The sequence below is a fragment of the Pristiophorus japonicus genome, unplaced genomic scaffold (genome assembly GCF_044704955.1).
Source record: "Pristiophorus japonicus isolate sPriJap1 unplaced genomic scaffold, sPriJap1.hap1 HAP1_SCAFFOLD_117, whole genome shotgun sequence".
NCBI classification, from domain to species: Eukaryota; Metazoa; Chordata; class Chondrichthyes; family Pristiophoridae; genus Pristiophorus; species Pristiophorus japonicus.
The window spans coordinates 560,813-582,180 of NW_027250831.1; positions in this window are offsets into that span (position 1 = coordinate 560,813).

A 21,368-nucleotide genomic window follows, 5' to 3' on the forward strand; every position below is an offset into this window, starting at 1 on the left:
GTCCGCTTGTTTCACTTTCCCTATGTTTGCAAATATCCTCTCTGTATTCATCTTTTCGAGCACCTTCATTAACGTATATGTTTCGATAAGAATACCTTTCATCTTCTGAATTCCAATGAGTATAGGCCCAACCTATTTAACCATTCTTCACCACGTAGTGAAGATTTTCTGAAGAGCCACCAATGCAAGTATATCCTTCCTAATATATGGAGTCCATAACTGTATGCAGTACTCTAGGTGTGGTCTTCGTAATTCCAGGTACAGTTGCAGATCAGACATGTTCTAATTGATGTTGAAACTGGCTCAAGTGGCCAAATGGCTTAATCCTGCTCCAATTTCTTATGTTGGTGTGTTCTCATTTAGTTCATGTTCGAAACAAATACTGGACTTCCTTCAGATCAACAAGAGATTGAAACTGAGGTAAACGCAGTAAGTGATAACAGCAGCATCGGGACAGATGGCGGAATAGACAAGAGAGATGGTTATATCCAAAACTGCCTCACACTCCAAAAGGCAATGACAGTGGACTCAATGAAGGTAAGCTGGTAAACGCGAGGTTTGGCTGCGTGGCTCAGCTGATCAAAGCGCCTGTCGAGTCAACAATAGATCCTCCATTCGACTCCCCGTAAGCCTTTAATCCCTTATCGCTCAAAAATCTCTGTGTCGCCTCCTTAAATATATTCAATGACCCAGCCTCCACTCCCTTGGCTTTTTTTCACAACGCTCAAGTGGCTCATTTCTTCCCAGGTGAAAGGGCTACAATCCTTTTAAATTTGCCGATGGTGCAGCATTCTGGATTAACGCTCCAGTCGCTTTAGAGTGTGGGTCGAATTCCATTGCTGCTAATATTTCTGGCGGGGCTGATTTTGGCCCATCTTTTCTAAGAAGTGCTGCGTGTGACCTTGCTGTGGTGCGAGCAGCCTTGCGACAGCTGCTGTGCGGTGCTGTGATCGTATAGTAGTTAGTACACTGTGTTGTGGCCGCAGCAACCTCGGTTGTAATCAGAGTTACGGCACAGTTTGCTTTTTATGTCTTGTCATCCGCGGCACCTGCTGATCGAACACAGCAAAACATCAATCTGCACTATATGAAACAAATATTATACTGTTGGCGGTAGATATAGTTTTACTAATTCAAACGCGCCTCTTGTCTCAGATTGTCCTGCTTTCCAGAAAAAAATAGCCCTTTGCTTACAATTCTCCTCACCACAGTGACTGCATGAGCTGAAGGAAAAGGCGCCGGACGTCGATGCTAAGAAAGTCCTGGCGTGGTCGTTTAATTCACCGCGTCATTCGTATTTTTTTTTCTCTGTTCTGAATTTGTTTCACAATCGAACATTTCTGGCGCTTCCTAAACTGAAGCAACGGAAGGCCTTTTACTGATAGACGCTAATTGTACACTTTGAACATTGTTGCAAATGGGTGCATGGGCAGTACTAGCGGTGAGTACCGTTTGTAGCAGAGGATTTCAGTTTTGGTTAAAAAAGCAGAAAGCAGATTTAGTGTATAGACCACTAATCCAAGGTAGCCGAATGGTTGAAGCGAAAGTCTGCAAATCCATTGTGCGCTACACGTGCGGATTCGAATATAATCCTCATTGTTATTGTGCTGACCATTTGATGCCTCTGTTTGTTTTGTTAATCACCGTAAGCTTCATGTCCAAATTAACCTTTTACTCCAAGTATGCTACACTCAGCTCATGTCATGTCTCAAACTATTAACATGTATATTAATGGGAAAACATGTGTAGGATTGTGGGGAGGCGGACTACTTTGATAGTTCACTCAACGACACAATACAGACAGGAGGGAGTTCACACTTTCTTCTTTACCGTCATTCGATGGGATTTCAATATGCAATGTTTTGCGTTGTTTTTTGTAGGAAGCTCATTGATCTAGTGATTCGATTCTGACTTTAGGATTATCAGTGTTGAAATGAGACAGATCCAGGGTGCAAATCCCAGACTGTCGTCGTCAGCGTTTAGTCAAAAATCACCTTCTCACAGCTGAAAGGCACTGCAGACAAGATCAATAATTTAAATTAAAAAATTGTGAATTTGCGCCATATTTTGTACATAGTACGAAATCAAAGAACTTCGCAGGAGCAACATTAAAATGAAACAACTGAGTAAAGTTATAGGTTTCCGGGTTTGAGCGGCTCTGTGTCTCATTGCACATTTTAAACACGTGGGAGGTGAGAGGAGCGGCTGTGTAAAGAGGCAGAGCCTGAGGAGCGGCTGTTTACAGAGCGGGAGCAGAGAGTAGCGACTGTTTGCAGAGCGGGAGCAGAGAGGAGCGACTGTTTACAGAGCGGGAGCAGAGAGGAGCGACTGTTTACAGAGCACGAGCAGAGAGGAGCGGTTATTTACAGAGCGGGATTGAGAGAAGTGACTATTTACAGAGAAGGAAAAGAGGGAAGAAGCTATCTGCAAAGTGAGAGCAAGGAGGGGCTGCTATTTACAGAACGGGGGCAGAGAGGAGCAGCTGTTTATAGAACGGGAGCAGAGAGAAACGGCTATTTACATAGCGGGAGCAGAGAGAAGTGACTGTTTACAGAGCGGGAAAAGAGGGAAGAAGTTGTTTACACAGTGGGAGCAGGGAGGGGCGGTTATTTGCAGAGCGGGAGTCGAGAGGAGCGGCTGTTAACACAGCGAGAGCAGAGAGAGGCAGCTGTTTACAGAGCGGGAGCAGAGATGAGCGGCTATTTACAGAGCGGGAGCACAGCTGAGTGGCAGTTTCTGGCGCTGGACCTGTGGCATGTCTCGAGCAGTTGCTGAATAAATTATTTTTCAGCATCTGAAGAACATTGCAGTGTTTTATTGCACTTCACTTTGTATTAACAAATGAATTAATAAATTGCGCTGGCATGAAGATTAAATTTCAAAACAATGTAAGCTTTGGTGGGTCAAGGGTAGAATTCTCGCCTGCCACGCGGGAGACATGGATATTGTGCAAATACTAAGCATAACACATCCCTTAAACATTGTTGGGTTATAAAATATAAAGTAAATAAAAACTGTGTGCGAAAATCGAAATTAAAAATAACTTGATTCTGAGGATACTTATTGCACCAACAATGATCAGCTCTTCTTTCAAAGTGAATCTAGCCCAATGAACTCTGTAAACAGTCACTTCTCTCTGCTCCCGCTCTGTAAATGAGGACTTGATTGTAACCCGTTGCCATTTAACTGAAATCAGAAGCACTATCATTGCAGCACAAGGTCTAAAGTCGACAAATGCAGCCGCATCTATAGCAAGGATCGAGCACAATGAAGACGCTTGGCCTGGAAATCGGCGCGGTCCCATCTTGCAAGACCATCAGCAGGCCGGGGCCTTTGGAGGTAGAAGCTTGCAGCCGCATGCCATTGCAGGGAGCAGCGCGTGCTGCTGCAGGAGGGTGATAGCTACAAAGCCAGGTCACTGATTGCAGTGCGGGCAGGCACAGCAGGAGGGATGAAGGAGCGGCAAGAGTCCATAGATGGAAGTGGCTGGGGCCCAATAGAGGCGTGAATCTGGGGCTCAGAAGATACGAGAGCCCAAGGGCAGCATGGGCCGATCCCCACAACGATATGTGTGCGCGCTCGGCTTGGACAGCTGAGCTGTTCTCCAGTTTGCCTTGCGTGTACATTGCCACTGGTTCAAGACCTACCTCGTTCAAACCTGTGTGGTTTCTGGTATGCAACGGCCACCACAGGTTAAGAATTCCAAGCACAGGCAAGTTCGAACCTTCACGATATATTTCGGGATCTGTAATAATAGGACATACATTAACACACCTGTGTACTCATTGCTTTTTGGTGTGGAAGCTTGTCGTCCTCGCTTGAAGAGCCTGCCTACGATGATGATAAAAAAAATGCTGAAAATACACAGAAGCTCAGGCAGTATCCGTAGAGAGCGAAACAGAGTTAACGTTTCAGTTCGATGGTGCTTCCGCAAAACATGTCTCGAGGGGGGTGCAATGAAGAACAGCACCTTAAATGAGGGAGCAGATAAGACAGGGTTTCGATTCCCGACCAATTGCAAATCCCCGTTTTACTAATGAATTTCAGTAATCAAATTAAATTTAAATTTACATGAAGCGCTGCACAAAGAAAACTCCCATTTGCGGATTTTAGACCGTCATATCTCGGTCTGTGACGTTGCTCCATTTGCCTTGCAATCTCGCTGCTGCAGATATAGGCCCCCTGGGACTATGTTCATCCGAAAAACAGTTGTTAGTTTTCTGGTGACAAGAAAGCTAACTGCCCGAATTGCAAAATTCAGCAACAGGATGTATATAAAAATCAGCAATCGACCAATCGGCATTGCTTGATTCCGAAGCTGGGCGGTGTATGTTTCAATTCATTCACAAGATGGCTGGTTTACTGATCCAACAAGATAACTTCGTCATTGTCTGGGTAAGGGATCTATAGTTAGCCGCTGTGCAGAGACGCTTGATAAATCCTTCAGGAAACATCAAGACTGGTTCGACAAAAATGACCAGGAGATCCAGGAGCTAATAAGCCAAAAATGTGAATCAGTCTAGAATTGGAAAAAGATGCACAATTTCAGAGCAAGAAAGCAGTTCTTTACACATCTGAAGGCCGCGATCCAAGATAGAACTCGCGACTTAAAGAACAGATGGAGGGTAGAAATAGCGCAGGAGATCCAGTAATGAGCTGACAAACACGACGTGCATACATTAATTAGAGCATTCAAGACCAATTACGTTCAAGCAGTGAAGTTTATACCCAACCGAGGGCCAGAAACGGAAGTGTAATTATCAAGGAGAGAGAAGAAGTAAATGCCCGCTGGGATGCGTACTTCGACATCTGCTTATGAGAGACTCTGTCTTCGACATGAGTGACCTCGATTCCATTCGACAGCATGCTAACCGTCACCAACTCAGAAAAATCGCAGCCCAGCACAATGTTCAAAAGGCCACCCGACAATTGAAAAACAACAAGGCCTCAGGCGCACATGGAATCACCGCCAAAGCAGTAAAGCATGGCGGGGAATTACTGTTAGCGCGAATCCATGAACTGATTTATTTTATTTGGAATGAGGAGAGCAGGACTAGAGGATTCCGGAGACATTGTAATAGAGACGAGCTCCAGCAAAGGCGACAAGTCCGCTTGCGGCAATTACAGAGGAGCTTCCCTGCTGTCTGCGCCAGGGAAAGTCATCGGAAGAAGCCTCCTGATCCGCTTCACGCAGAGACTGTCGAGTCACAGATTCGTAGAACTGATTCTGCCCACTGAGGTGCACAATGGACAAGATCTTCACCACGCGCCAAATTCAAGAAAATTGCATGGAGCAGCGTCGATCTCCGACATATCCAGGCGATTCATTAGATCTTCAGACACATGGATTGTCAGATTTAGCTGCAATTCGAGATCTTTAGGAGGAACAGGAGTTTGAAAAGCAACATTTTATGCATGCATGGAGAGGGGACGAGTCTGCTCTTTTCAGTTTATAAAACGAGACCTTGCTGCTTGGTCACTGTGCCTCACAACCAAGGAGCTGATCTTAATATTTCCAAGGGAAAGTACTGGCTGTGCTGAAAATCCGAAATTCAAATAGCGATTGCTAGACATAATCAGCAGGCCAGAAAACATTTCTGGGGAACTAAGTGAATTTAACGTGTCAGATTGATGACGAATCAACACAACTGGAAATAGTTCGAGTTGTAGCAGGTTTTAAACAGGTTCCGAGGCAGTAAAATGGATGGGGGCTGGGGACGGAACAAATGGGAAGATCTGTGACAGGATGAAAGGCACGAGATGAAATGAATCAAGGGATTGATTGTGCAAAGCAAAAGGGATAAAATTGGTCAATTAAAGAACAAAAGATGGGTCCAGTGGATATCTAAATGGGAACTGCAGAATCATTAACAGCAGCTAGTGTCCAAAAAATTGAAGCATTGTTTAAGACCTGCAGTTGTTGTGCTCAATCTTGAGTACAGAAGTTTGGAAACTACCGAATCGAAAGATGAGGTGCCATTCCTCGAGCTTACATTGAGTTTAATTTCACCAAAAACATCGATCTCAGTGGGGGAGTGCGCCGAAGAATTAAAATAACTTGTGACTGGCTGCTCAGTGTCAAGCTTGCCGCCTGAACCAAGATGCCCCACAAAGCGATCACCCAATCTATGTCTGGTCTCCCCAGTGCAGAGGAGACCACATGGTGAGCAGCGAATACAGTATAACACATTGAACGGAATACAAGTAAAACACTGTTTTACCTGGAAGGTGTGTTTGGGGGCCTGGACAATGGGTAGTCAGGAGATAACAATGCAGGTGTTGCATGTCCTGCACTTGCCTGGGAAGATGTTTGAGAAGGGATGGCGCTTGCTTAGAATGGCTGCGGAATGGACCAGGATGTCGCGGCAGAAGCAGTGTCTTCAGAATGGGAATGGTAAGAGAGGGGAAGAAGATTTGGAGGTTAATTCACGCTAGAGGAAGCAGACGTGGCGGAGTATATTGCATTGATTGTGTAGGCTGGTAGGGTGGAAGTTGAGTGCAAGGTCAAACCCTTATTTTTTGCGTGAAATGGCGAGAATGCGTGAAGGCAGATTTGTGGGAAATAGTTCGAACATGTTCGAGGGCACAGACAACCATGGTGGAGGGGAATATTCTGTTATGACAAAAGGATGGCCTATTGGAAGCACTGATATAAAAGATTAAAGCAATAGGGATAGGTGGTCGATGGATGGGTTACAGTGATAGAGATAGTCAGTCCAATGAAGGGTTGCAGAGATTGAGATAGGGATAGGCAGTCCACGGATGGGTTAGATATGGATAGGCAGTCGATGGATGGGTTGCAGAGAAAAGGATAGGGATCGGCAGTCCATGGATGGGTTATGTAAATAGGGATAGGGGTTCCATGGTTTTGTTACAGGTATGGATTGGAATAACCAGTCCATGCATGGGTTACAGAGATAGCGATAGGCAGTCCATGGATGGTTTAAATATAGGGATTGGAATAAACAGTCCATGAATGGGTTACAGAGAAAGTGATAGGGATAGGCAGTCCATGGATGACGTAAACCAGGGATTGGAATGCAAAGTCCACTGATGGGTTGCAGAGACAGGGATATGTATTGGCGGTCCATCTATGGGTTACAGCGGCGATGGAGATAGGCATAGGAGGAGCATGAATGGATTTCAGAGAATGGTTAGGGCTGGTGGCCCATGGATGGGGTACAGCAATAGGGATAGTGTTATGCGGTCCATCGTTGGGTTTCAGAGATAGCGATGGGAATATCCAGTCCTTGGATTAGTTACAGAGGTATTGATATAGTCAGGTGACCCATGGATGGGTTACAGAGATAGGGATAGGCAGTCTTTGCATCAGTCACAGCAATACGTATAGGAATAGGCGGTCCATGGATGGGCTACAGGAATAGTGATCGGAGCAGGTAGCTCATGGATGAGAAACAGAGATAGGGATCATCAGTCTGTGAATGGCTGTAAGCGATACGGATATGATTAGGAGGTCCATGGATGAGGTACAGAGATAGGGATAGCAGTTTTCAATCCATGGATATGTGACAGCAGTCGGGATGGAGATAGACTGTCCGTGGATGCGTTACAGCGATAGGGAGATTTGTCGGTAGAAAATGGATGGATCACAGCATTAAATACAGGACTAGCGGGTCCATTGATGGGTTACATTGATAACGTTAGGGATGTGCAACCCATGGATGGGTTACAGAGATAGGCATAGGAATAGGCAGGCCATGTTGGATTACAGCGAAAAGGAAAGGAATAGACAATCAATGGATGGGTTAAAGAGATAGGCATAGGGATATGCAATCCATGCATAGATTGCAGTGATTGGTATAGGACGCGGCGGTCCATGGATGGGTCACAGCATTCAGGATAGGAATAGACAGTCCACGGATGGATTACAGAGATAGTGATAGGAATGGGAAGGCCATATTCTGTTACAGTGATAAGGATAGGAATACACGGTCGATGGATTGGATAAAGGAAAGGGCATAGGGATAGGTTGTCCATGCAAGGGTTACAGAAACGGTTATAGGAATAGGCGGTCCATGGATGGCTCACAGCGATAAGGAGAGGAATAGAGAGTCCCTGGATGGGTTACAGAGATAGGAATAGGAATAGGCAGGCCATGTTGGGTTACAGCGCTAGGGATAGGATTGGACATACCCTGGATGGGGTAAAGCGATTGGGATAGGGAAAGGCACTCCATGAATGGGTTGCAGAGATACAGATAGTGATATGCAGTCCATGAATGGGCCTCACCGAAAGCGATGGGAACAGACGGTCCATGAAAGGATTGCAGAGTTAGGTATAGGAATAGACAATACATGGATGGGTGGACAGGTTACAGTGATGCGGTTAGGTGTACGTGATCAATGGATGGGTTACAGATAGTGAATGCAATAGGCAGTCTATGGAAGGATTGCAGCGATAGGGATAGGGGTTGGCAGTCCATGTATTGTTTACATAGTTAGGGATAGCAATAGGCGGTCCAAGAATGGGTTACAACGTTAGGCATAGGGTCAAGCTGTCCAACGACAGTTTACAGAGATATGGATAGGAATAGGCGGTCCATTGATGGGTGACAGTGATGGGGATTGGTGTAGGGGGTCCATGAATGGGTTATAGAGATTGGGATAGGGATCGGTGGTCCATGGATGGGTAACAGTTATGGGGATAGCGGTAGGTGGTCAATGGATGGGTTGCAGCCGTAGTGATAGTGATCGGCTGTCCATGGATGGATTATAGCGATAGGGATAGGAATAAGAGTTCCGTGGATCGGTTGCTCCGTAAGGCATAGCGGTTCGGCTGTCCATGGAAGGTTTACAAAGATAGCAATAGGAATAGGCGGTGCATGAATGGGTTACAGCGGTAGGGATAGGGATAGGCAGATGACTGCTCTTTAAGAGCACGTCCAAATACTTTTTAAAAATGTGATGATGGTTTCCGCATCTGCCATCAATTCAGACTGTGAGTTCCAGACTCCCAGATCTGTCTTGGTGAAGAACTGCTTCCTTATCACCCATCTAATCCTTCTACCAACTACATTAAATTTATACCCCGGTTAAATACCCATCTGCTAATATTGGGCGCAAAGAATCATCAAGACGAGAGGCAAGAGCTCAAAATCTGAAAGCGAGAGACAGGATCAGAGGAACAGTTAATGTTCTGGGGAGTGGACTTCAAGAAGTGCTGGAGATAAATTGCTGTCAGGTAGAGATAAATTATTCTCTCTGGTGCGAGTGTCCAGCTCAATAGTCGAATTCTGTAAAATTAGAAAGATCACATTCAGTGATGAGTGAGGAATCAGTTTCTCACACAGAGGGTAGCGGAAATCTGGAACTCTCTTCCCTACTAAGCTTTTGAGGCTGAGAGTCAAATGACAATTTCAAAATACAGATTTGTAGAATTTTGTTCGGAGAGAATATTAAAATTTATGGAATTATCACGGGCAAATCACATATATCAGCCGTGATATAATTAAATGGCAGAATTGGCCTACGGGTTGAATGGCCCACTCCTGTTTCTAATTGCCTATAACTGTCATATGATAGAAATATAAACAGCTGCAAATAAAGATTGCATTTTATGAATATTTAACAGCAAAAAATCCATGCTATCCGCAACAAATCTATGGTCAGAGGGAAATTCTCCAAGCTGCTGTGTGACCTTATCGTGCTTCTCTAGATTCACTCTCCAATTCCTCCCACACATTGATATTTTTAAACCTTGTTTTCAATCTGCTGCCCTGGGCCAGTGCTTTCCACAGTTTGAATAAAAACGGTTTTACAGCTTGAAACCTGTATTTATCAGTTATGAATCAACATAAGGTGCAAAGATAGAGCTTCTGTCGTCAAATAAAGAGGATTCATTAAAGCATGTTGGCGTCATCGTGTCGATTTGAACAGAATTGAACCGAAATCTTTCAAGATGGAATATTTTATTTACTGAATCACAATAAACAATATATTTTTATAACTATTGGGAAATTAGTTCCACTATGTCAGAGGAGGAATTGTGTGATCCACACTTTTTATTCATGTCGGACACAAACTCAGGTATACATTCCGGATCAATTCAGATATTGACACCGAGATAAAAGCAGCGAGTGATACCGCCAGCATCGGCACAAATGGCGGATTAGACAAGAGAGATGCATTGATGTAAAAATAGTCTCAAACTTCAACCGGTAGTGACAGACATCTGATAGATATCAGTATCTGGAGTCGATGCATCAAAGGCATGATTTTGACTCCATGACTCAACAGGTCGAAGGGCCTGTTGAGCCAATTAAAGATCCAGGCATCGATTTCCAAAACTCCTGCACTTTTTCTCGTTCTATCCCACGATATGCGAATTTTGTCTGAGTGAACGGGCTACAATCATTTTAAATGGAACTACGGCTGCATTAGTTCTCATTCTTGATTAACGCTCCAGTCGCTGTGGTGCGTGGGTCGGATTCCGCCGCTGCGATCATTTCTGGCGGGGCTGATTCAGGCCTCTTCAAAAAAAATCGCTGTTTTCTAAGTGTTTTGTGAGACTTTGCTCTGTTCAGAGCAGAGTTTCAGGAGATGATGTGTGGCGCAGTGATCGTATTCTGCGTCGTATTCGGCCGCAGCAACCTTGGTTTAAATCCGAGTTACAGCACAGCTTACTTTATAAATTTTGTTCACTGTGGAACCTGCTAATAGAATTCAACGAAATATTTGTCATTACTGCATTAAACAAATACTATTTTATTGGTGTTGAAACCCTATTTACTCCTTTAAACCCGCCTCACCTCACAGCTGTTTCTGCCTTCCACAATCAGTAACCCTTTATTCACAATTTGCTCCACAACAATACTTCTGGCGACGGCAGCGGCCGCCTGGCCAAAAGGATAAAGCGCCTGAATTCGATGCTAATGAAAACCTGTCGTCATAATTTAACTCACCCGTCGAACATTTTTCTTCTCTTTTCCGATTCGGTCTCAAAACCGGCCATTTGTGATATTCCCTCACCTGTAGTAATGGAAGGCCTTTTACTTACAGAAGCTGGTTGTAGATTTTCAACATTGTCGATCAAGGGGCACGGACTGGACAAGCGGCGAAGGAGACTTTGCCACAGCTGATTTAGTTTGGATGCAAAAAGCAGGAAACGGGATGGCTATTCAAACTTGAGCATGGAGAGGAATAGTTTGAGAGGTCAAGGCGATGAACTGCAAATCATTGTGCTCTGCACGGGTGGCTTCCAATCCCATTTTCGTCATTATTGCATCAAAAATTCGATAACTATTGTATTTTGTCATTCACCTTAAACCACATATCCAAATTCACCTTTATATACAAAGCATGCTTCATTCCACTCATATCACGACTCAAATTATTAATATTTACTTCAAAGGGATAACCTTTGTAGGACCAAGGGGTGTGGGACTCTCAGAGAGCCAGCACAGGCACGATGGGCCGAATAACATACTGAAGCTTCTTCAGAATCTGAAATTTCAATACACGGTTGCTTTGCTTTATGGGCATGATTCTGTCTTTCGGGATTTTACAGCTGAGTTTCAAGCAGTCCCGAGTTCAAACCCCGGACGAACGAGGCTCACTTTTAGTCAAAAATTAGCTTTTCAAATCCGATCGACATTCCAGAAAAGATAAATATTTTAAATTAAATTTACGTCATCTCGTGCGATTTTACCACGTCTACTGGAATCCCAGATCTGCACAGGAGCGATATGATATTCAACTTACTGAGTAAGGTTAAATGGTTCCAGCTGTATTCGTCTCTGTGTCTCATTGAATGCATTATACCCATTTTCGATTCCGGCCAATGCAATACAATGACACTTGGCTTTCTTTATTCATGAGCTCGCTGATTTGGCAGAAACTAACATTTCGCTTCAAACCTCCATCTTCATGAAACATCGACTGCCCAGAATATCAGTCAGGCTTGTTTTTTCTAGGGCTGAAAAGATGTGAGAAGTTGTCTTTTGTATTGGTCCCATGATTCTGAATACAAACGGTGCAGGGTTCTGTATTGGCCAAGAATCAAACCTGATTGACCAGGCTTCCTGTACTGAGTAAATGGGTTGCGGATCATATCTTCCATTCGGCACTTGACAACCTTCCGGTCTCAACAGTAAGTTCAATCAATCGGAGCTTAACCAGTGCTCCCGCTCTCGGACAGCAGATGCAGGAAATTTTCTGCTCTTCCCACAAACACCTTCTCTGGAGCATCTTTTGTTTCTTTACTGCCCTATTACCATACACGTTAGTGTCCATTAAATGCAGGAATATTGAGAAGATAAATCTCTCCCAAAACAGTAAAGTCAATATTGTGCATTGGCTCAATATGTTGGAAATATAACAGGTACGGAATAATACCAGTATAGTCACAAGAGAAATCCCTCCCATCTGAAAAAATGAATCAATATCCGGTCATGGGCTGTGCATATTGGAACGTGAATGTTTACTGAGTGTTCAGCAATTATTCTCATAGAATGAAACCATCCCATGTTGGGAAATGGGCTGTGTATATTGGAAGTTCAGTGGGCACTGTATGTTAGTGAGAGCACTTGGAGAGAAAAAATCTGTCATACATCAGTAAAGTATCAAAATTGAGTATGGGTTAGTTATATTGGAAATGTAAAGGTTACTGATGTACAAATGTAATACAAAATATTTTGAGCACATAAACTGCCATTCGGCCATTCATGTCAGTGTCTATATTTATGCTCCGCAAGGGCCTGCTTCCTCCCATCTGCATCTAACACCTTCAATGTCAGCACTCGTATGCGTATATATACTTCCTTGAATGCATCTATGTATTTCGGTCTTCCCCTGTTTGTCTCCTCTTAGGCACTCGCTCGGAGTCCAGGAAGACTTGCTTCCTCACTAATATTTTTTCTCAGTTGAATGATGAGAAAATGCGAGAACCACAGTCTTTGTCACCAGTTGGGCAGGCGGTGGTAGAAAGGACGGATGGGTGTGGTGCTTGGCTTGTCGTGGGCTTCTTCCCCTGTTTGCGCTTGGCTTCCGTGTGATTCCAGCGAAGAGACATGAGGTGTTTGGTGCCTTCCCAAATGTTTCTGCCTCACTTTGAGCCGTCTTAGTCCAAAAATTTCCAGTTGTCGGTGGGAATGTAGCAATTTTTCAAGGATGTTTTGAGAATGTCCTTGAAGAGTTTCTTCTGCCACCATGGACTCGCTTGCCCTGTTCGTGATCTGAGTAGCTTATTTTGGCAGATTAATATCAGACATGAGGACGAAGTCACCTGTCCATCAGAGCTGATAGAGTGTGGTCAATGCTTCCATGCTGGAGATGTTTGCCTGAGCGAGTATAGTGTCATTGGTGTTCCTATGCTGCCAATGTATTTGCAGGAACTTGCCGAGGAAGCATTGTTGCTACTTCTCCAGTGATTTGAAGTGCCTGCTCTATAAAGGCTATATCTGTGAAGCATGGAGGAGGGGGAACATCATTACTGCCCTGTAGGCATTGAGCTTGGTGCCGGGCTTCAGATCCTGCTCATTGAACACTCTCTTCCTCAGGCGACAGAACGTTGCACTGGCACACTGAAGGCGGTGTTGGACTTTGTCTTCGATGTCTTCCCTTGCTGACATTAGCGTTCCGAGGTATGCAAAATAGTCCACGTTGTCCAAGGCCTCGACATGGTTCTTGATAATATGATGGCCGTATTGTATGGCGGTGCAGGTTGGTCGAAAACCTTTGTCTTATGGATGGTTAATGTAAGTCCCATGCCCTGGTACGCTTCACTGCTGGTATTGAGGAATGTATGGAGTTCGACCTCCCACAGTGCACAGAGGCAAGCATCCTCTGCATACTATAATAAATTCGCAGATGGTGGGACGAACTTGGACTTGGACTGGAGGCGACGGAGTTTGAATAATTTTACATTTATTCTGTAGATTAGCTCAAAAGTAAGGGAGAGCATATTGAGAGTGAGATAGATCATTGCAGAAGGTAAGATCTAGAAGAGCGTTGATATGATGACTCAGCCTTGCTGCACCCCTGTTCGCACGTCTGTGGTGGATCAGTTGTTCAACATCATGGCTTGCATGTCATCGTGAAGCAGGTGGTGGATAATGAAAACAATTTGAGAGCAGCTGAAGTTGAAGAGGACACTCCATAATCCCTCACCTGTGACGGTGTCGAAGGCCTTTTTGAGGTCAAAGTAGGTCCTATCCAGTGTTCGATGCTGCTCCCTGCGTTTTTCTATAATTTGGCATGCATTGATGATCATGACCACTGTGCCCCTTAGTGGGCTGAATCAGCACCACTTGGAGAATGTGATTGAGGAGGATTCTTCGGATGACTTTCCACTTGGCACACAGCAGGGACACTCCTCTGTAATTACCGCAATAGGGCTTATCACCTCTCTTGAGGATGGCCATGATTACAACGTTTCCGTGATCCCCTGGCATGATCTCCGCATTGCAAATGAGAGAAATTATTTCATGCATTCGCGCCAACAGTCATTCCCCGCCATTCTTTAGTGCTGCAGCTGGGATTCCATGTGCTCACGATACCTTGTTGTTCTTCAATTATCGGATGGCCTTTGGAATCTCATGCCGGGCTGTGGTTATGCTGAGTTCGTGGTGGGTAGCATGCTGTCGGATGGAATCGAGGACACATATTTCGAAGAAAAAGTCTCTGTTAAGAGATCTCGAAATACGTCTTCCAGCGGTCACTGACTGCTTCTCTGTCATTGATAAGTACGGTTCCGACCCTGGCCCTCATTGGGGTGCAAACCTCACTGCTTGGACCGTAGTTGGTCTTGACTGCGCCAATGAAGCCATGCACACCGTGTTTATCAGCAAGTTGCTGGATCTCCAGTGTTATTTCTCTTCTTCATCTGTTCATTACTTCTCTAGTTTTATCTTGGACCTCGGCCTCCAGATGTCTAAATAACTCCTTTCTTGCTCTCGAGTTTTGCTTCTGCTTCCAGTTCATGAATGCCTTGCCTTTGGGTGTGGCTTATTAGCTCCTGAATTTCCTGCTTATTCTTGTCGTACCAGTCTTGATGTTTCCTGGTGGATTTACCAAGCGTCTCAACACAGATATTAAGTAGAGAGGCCTTGAACGCAGACCAGGCACTACGGACACTTTGTGCCTCCGGTTGACTGGTATTCCTGAAGATGGTTGTGGGGCATTGTCTGAATAGAGCTTCCTTAGTAGAGTATTTGAGTGATCAAGCTTTGGTTTTCCTGCGCCAGCGTTTCTGTTCTTGCAACTGTTTTGAGTCTACATTAATTTAAGTAACAGAGTGGATTAGCTGTGGCCCATCCAGCAGTCACCAGCTCCTGTCATGGCGTGGGTGATGTGGACGTTGATGCGATCCATCGCCCAGACGATGCCATAGTCATCTTGTTGGAACAATAACCCACCAACCCGGTGAAAGCATTGAAACACAGAATGCCCAGCTTCGGAATCGAGTTATGCCGATTGGTCAAAAGTGGATTTTTATATATATTCTTTTGCTGCATTGAGCAATTATAACAGTCAGCTTTCATAAGATCGACAACTGAACTGTTTCAGAATGAACATCATCCCAGTCTGGCCGATATATGCATCACCGGGATTCCATCGCAAATGGGCAGCGTCACAGACCGTGATATGACGGGCTGAAAGCCATAATTGAGAGTTTTCTTTGCACAGTGATTCATGTAACTTTTTAAATGTAATTTGTTTATTGAAATTCAGTAGTAAAACCAGGGATCGGGATTGACCTGGTATCGGACCCGCGTCTTCTCTGCTCCATATTTAAACAGCTGCTCCTCACTGCACCCTCCTATAGACAGGTTCTGAGGGATCATCATGGACCTGAAACATAAACTGTGTTTTGCTTCCCACGGATATTGCCTGACCGTCTGTGAATTGCCATCATGTCCTGTTTATACCCTTCCTATAGATGCGGTTGCACTTGTCGGCTTTGGACCTTGTGCTGCAATTGTAGTGATTTTGATTCCAGATCAGACAGTGGGTTCCAATCACGTCCACATCGCACTTTTTCATTGGGCCAGCATCACTTTGAAGGAAGAGCTATCCATTGTTGGTGAAATAAATATTCTCAGAATCAAGTGATCTGTTCCTATCGATTTTTGCAAACAGTTTTTTTAAATTTATAGTTTATATTTCAACAATGTATAAGGCATGTGTTAAGTTTATTGTTTGCACAATAACCATGTCTCCCGCGTGTCAGGCGAGTATTCTTCACCTGAATCACCAAAGCTTACCTTGTTTTTGTCGTGTACAGAAGAACTCCACGAGTCTGAGTACATGTAGCTAAACTTAATGTGTCCTGAGACTCCTTTAAGGCAATAGTTCGGAATAAATTCGGTTGGATGATGTGGAATCAATATGGGTGGAGCTGCAGAATACCAAAGTGCAAAAAAACGTTCGTGGGAGTTGTGTACAGACTTCCAAACAGTAGTAGTGATGTTGGGGAGGGCATCAAACATGAAATTAGGGGTGCGTGCAATAAAGGTACAGCAGTTATAATGGGTGACTTTAATGTGCACATAGATTGGGTTAACCATACTGGAAGCAATACGGTGGAGGAGGAATTCCTGGAGTGCATAAGGGATGTTTTTTTTGACCAATATGTCGAGGAACCAACTAGGGGGGAGGCCATCTTAGACTGGGTGTTGTGTAATGAGAGATGATTAATTAACAATCTCGTTGTCCGAGGCCCCTTGGGGAAGAGTGACCATAATATGGTGGAATTCTGCATTAGGATGGAGAATGAAACAGTTAATTCAGAGACCATGGTCCAGAACTTAAAGGAGGGTAACTTTGTAGGTATGAGGCGTGAATTGGCTAGGATAGATTGGCGAATGATACTGAAGGGGTTGACTGTGGATGGGCAATGGCAGACATTTAGAGACCGCATGGATGAACTACAACAATTGTACATTCCTGTCTGTCGTACAAATAAAAAAGGGAAGGTGGCTCAACCGTGGCTATCAAGGGAAATCAGGGATAATATTAAAGCCAAGGAAGTGGCATACAAATTGGCCAGAAATAGCAGAGAACCCGGGGACTGGGAGAAATTTAGAACTCAGCAGAGGAGGACAAAGGGTTTGATTAGGGCAGGGAAAATGTAGTACGAGAAGAAGCTTGCAGGGAACATTAAGACGGATTGCAAAAGTTTCTATAGATATGTAAAGAGAAAAAGGTTAGTAAAGCGAAACGGAGGTACCCTGCAGTCAGAATCAGGGGAAGTCATAACGGGGAACAAAGAAATGGCGGATCGATTGAACAAGTACTTTGGTTCGGCATTCACTGAGGAGGATACAAACAACCTTCCGGATATAAAAGGGGTCGGAGCGTCGAGTAAGGAGGAGGAACTGAGGGAAATCCTTATTAGTCGGGAAATTGTGTTGGGGAAATTGGTGGGATTGAAGGCCGATAAATCCCCAGGGCCTGATGGACTGCATTTCAGAGTACTTAAGGAGGTGGCCTTGGAAATAGTGGATGCATTGACAGTCATTTTCCAACATTCCATTGACTCTGGATCAGTTCCTATGGAGTGGAGGGCAGCCAATGTAACCCCACTTTTTCAAAAAGGAGGGAGAGAAAAAGCAGGGAATTATAGACCGGTCAGCCTGACATCGGTAGTGGGTAAAATGATGGAATCAATTATTAAGGATGTCCTAGCAGTGCATTTGGAAAGAGGTGATATGATAGGTCCAAGTCAGCATGGATTTGTGAAAGGGAAATCATGTTTGACAAATCTTCTGGAATTTTTTGAGCATGCTTCCAGTAAAGTGGACAAGGGAGAACCAGTTGATGTGGTATATTTGGAATTTAAGAAGGCTTTCGATAAGGTCCCACACAAGAGATTAATGTGCAAAATTAAAGCACATGGGATTGGGGGTAGTGTGCTGACATGGATTGAGAACTGATTGTCAGACAGGAAGCAAAGAGTAGGAGAAAATGGGGACTTTTCAGAATGGCAGGCAGTGACTAGTGGGGTACCGCAAGGTTCTGTGCTGGGGCCCCAGCTGTTTACACTGAACATTAATGATTTAGAAGAGGGGATTAAATGTAGTATCTCCAAATTTGCGGATGACACTCAGTTGGGTGGCAATGTGAGCTGCGAGGAGGATGCTATAAGGCTGCAGAGCGACTTGGATAGGTTAGGTGAGTGGGCAAATGCATGGCAGATGAAGTATAATGTGGATAAATGTGAGGTTATCCACTTTGGTGGTAAAAACAGAGAGACAGACTATTATCTGAATGGTGACAGATTAGGAAAATGGGATGTGCAATGAAACATAGAAAATAGGTGCAGGAGTAGGCCATTCGGCCCTTCTAGCCTGCAGCGCCATTCAATGAGTTCATGGCTGAACATTCAACTTCAGTACCGCATTCCTACTTTCTCGCCATACCCCTTGATCCCCCTAGTAGTAAGGACCTCATCTAACTCCTTTTTGAATATATTTAGTGAATTGGCCACAACAGCTTTCTGTGGTAGAGAATTCCACAGGTTCACCACTCTCTGGGTGAAGAAATTCCTCCGCATCTCGGTCCTAAATGGCTTACTCCTTATCCTTAGACTGTGACCTCTAGTTCTGGACTTCCCCAACATTGGGAACATTCTTCCTGCATCTAACTTGTCTAACCCCGTCAGAATTTTAAATGTTTCTATGAGGTCCCCTCTCATTCTTGGATCGTCGATGGTGATGTCCTCTTCAAGTCGTACCTGGCTGTCAGTAAATCGCAAATTGGTCTGATCTAAATGCTTTCTGCACGTTTCGGCATTTAACAGTTTGAATATAAACAACCTATTCCCTTCCTTGGCAAAAACAGTGGCAGCAATCCACTTGGAATCATGACCTTAATTCAGGACAAATCGAGGGTCGTTAACATCAATGTCACGTGAAACAGCCACGTCTTCGTGGTATATGTTCTGCCGGTGTCGCCGGGTTTGTACGTGATAAATTAGATCCAGGTGGACTAGAGAGAGCCTGTTTTTCTTTGCATTCTTCATTAACAATTCTTTATTGCAACACCAGAATGCCGAAACAGCATGGCAGCCAATCTTGTATATTGGCCCTGCCCTTGTCTGCAGATGACCACTAGGAATCTAGCAGTCGCGTCCTCTGATGGTAAGTATAACATAGTTACATACATAGCAGCTTTTGTATTTAATCTTCGACCCAGCGCAATTAATCAATGCATTTATTTTAATACAAAGTGAAGCACAATTATGCACAGCAATGTACTTCAGATGCTAAAAAAGAATTTCTTCAGCAACTGCTCGAAAACCTCACAGGTCCAGAACTAGGCACTGCCAATCAGCTCTGCTCCTGCTTTCTGAACAGCCGCTCCTCTCTCCTCCCGCTCTTTGAACTTCCGCTCATCACGCTCTGCCTCTTCACAGCCACGACGTGTGCAACACATCCAATGAGACACAGAGCCGCAGAAACCCGGAATCCAATAACTTTACTCAATTGGTTGATTTTAACGTTGCTCCTGTGAAGCTGTGTGATTGTGGACGATGTAAAAAATACGTGCAAATTCATACATTTTAATTAAAATTATTAATCTTTTCTGCAGTGCCTTTCGGCTGTGAAAATGTGATTTTTGACTAAACCCTTGAGACAATAGTCAGGGAATTGCATCCAGGATCTGTCGCATTTAAAAGCTGAAAATCCCAAAGCGAGAGTCAAATCGGTAGACCAACGAACCTCCGATAAAAAGAAACAACGCAACTCATTACGTATTCAAATCTTATATTCTGTCGGTAAAGATTTAAATGTAAAGCCCATCCTGCCTGTGCTGTGTCCATGAAAGAGCTATCAAATTAGTCCCACTCCCCATAATCGTACAATTTGTTTTCCTTTTAATGTAAATATTAGTAATTTGTGAAATGAAATGAGCTGAGTATAGCATATTTGGAGCAACAGGTGAATATGGACAATAAGCTTAAGCGATTAACAAAATAAACTGAAGCATTAAATGTTGAAGAAAATAACAACGAGGATTATATTCGCATCCGCGCATCAGCGCACAATGCATTAGCAGACATTTGCCTGAACCAGTCGGCAACCACGTTTTGCTGCAAGAGTGTAATCAGTCTCTCAGCGTTTTGATTTTTGCATCCAAACAGCAATCTCTATCGAAAAACGGAGCTGAACGCTTGTCCTGCCCATGCACCAAGTTGGAACAATGTTGAAAGAGTACAGCTAGCGTCTGTCAGTAAAAGGCCTTTTCTTGATTCAGGTGAGGCAGCGCCAGAAATGTTATGTAGTGAAACAGTTTCAATGCAGAGAAAAAGAAACGATTGACTGGGGAAATTAAATGCCCACGACAGAACTTCCTTGGTATTGAAATCAGGCGCCTTTTCCATTAACCCACGCAGCCACTGCTACTGCCATTACAGTTATTGAAGGGAGCATTTTGAGGAAAGGGCTATTGTTTCTGGAAGGCTGAAAAAGCTGAGAAAACAGGCCCGTTTGAAAGAGTATGCATGTTTCTACTGGCAACAAAATAATACGTGTTTAAGAAAATAAAGATTGATGTGCTGCTGTGTTCTATCAACATTTGCCGGAGAGGACAAAAGATAAAAAGTAAACTGTACCATAAATCGGAATTGAAGCGAGGTTGCTGCAGCGACAACGGAGAGTACTAACCAGTATACGTTCACGGCACCCTACATCAGTTACTGCAAGTTTGTTTTGACAAAAACACAGTCATGAACAGCACTGCTGGATTATATTGATCAAGCAAAAATTAGCCCCACCAGAAATTATGGCACCGGTGGAATTCCACCGACACCCTGCAGCGATTGGTGTGTCAATCCAGAATGGAAACTGGTGCCGTGGTAGTTATATTTAAAAACACTTTCACGCGGGAAGAATTTCGTCCATTGTGCGTAGTGAAAAAAAATTAGGCCGTATCGATGGTTGAACCCAAGATTGTCGTGTTAATTAGACAAGTGTTTTGACCATTTAAGACATGGAGCCAAACCACAACTTTACGGGCTCGCCTGCACTGACTAATTTCAGTCAGCTACCTGTCACTGGCTTTTGGATTCGGAGGCTGTTTTGGATCTAACCATCTCTCTTGTCTATTCCACCATCTGACTCGATTCTGCAGCTAACTCTCGCTGCGTTTATCTCAGTTGTAATCTGTGCTTTGATGCTGAAGGAATTCCGAAGTTTCTTTCGAACATGAACAAAATGAGAACGTAAGTACAGAAGAAATTAAAGCAGGAGTAGTCCATTTGGCCACTCCAGCCAGCTCCGACATTCAATCAGGTCATGGCTGCTCGACTTATGGACTCAGCTGCACTTCCCTGCCCGCTCTCCATAATCCTTTAAACCCTTAACACTCAAAATTCAGTATATTTCCGCATTAAATATATTCAATGAC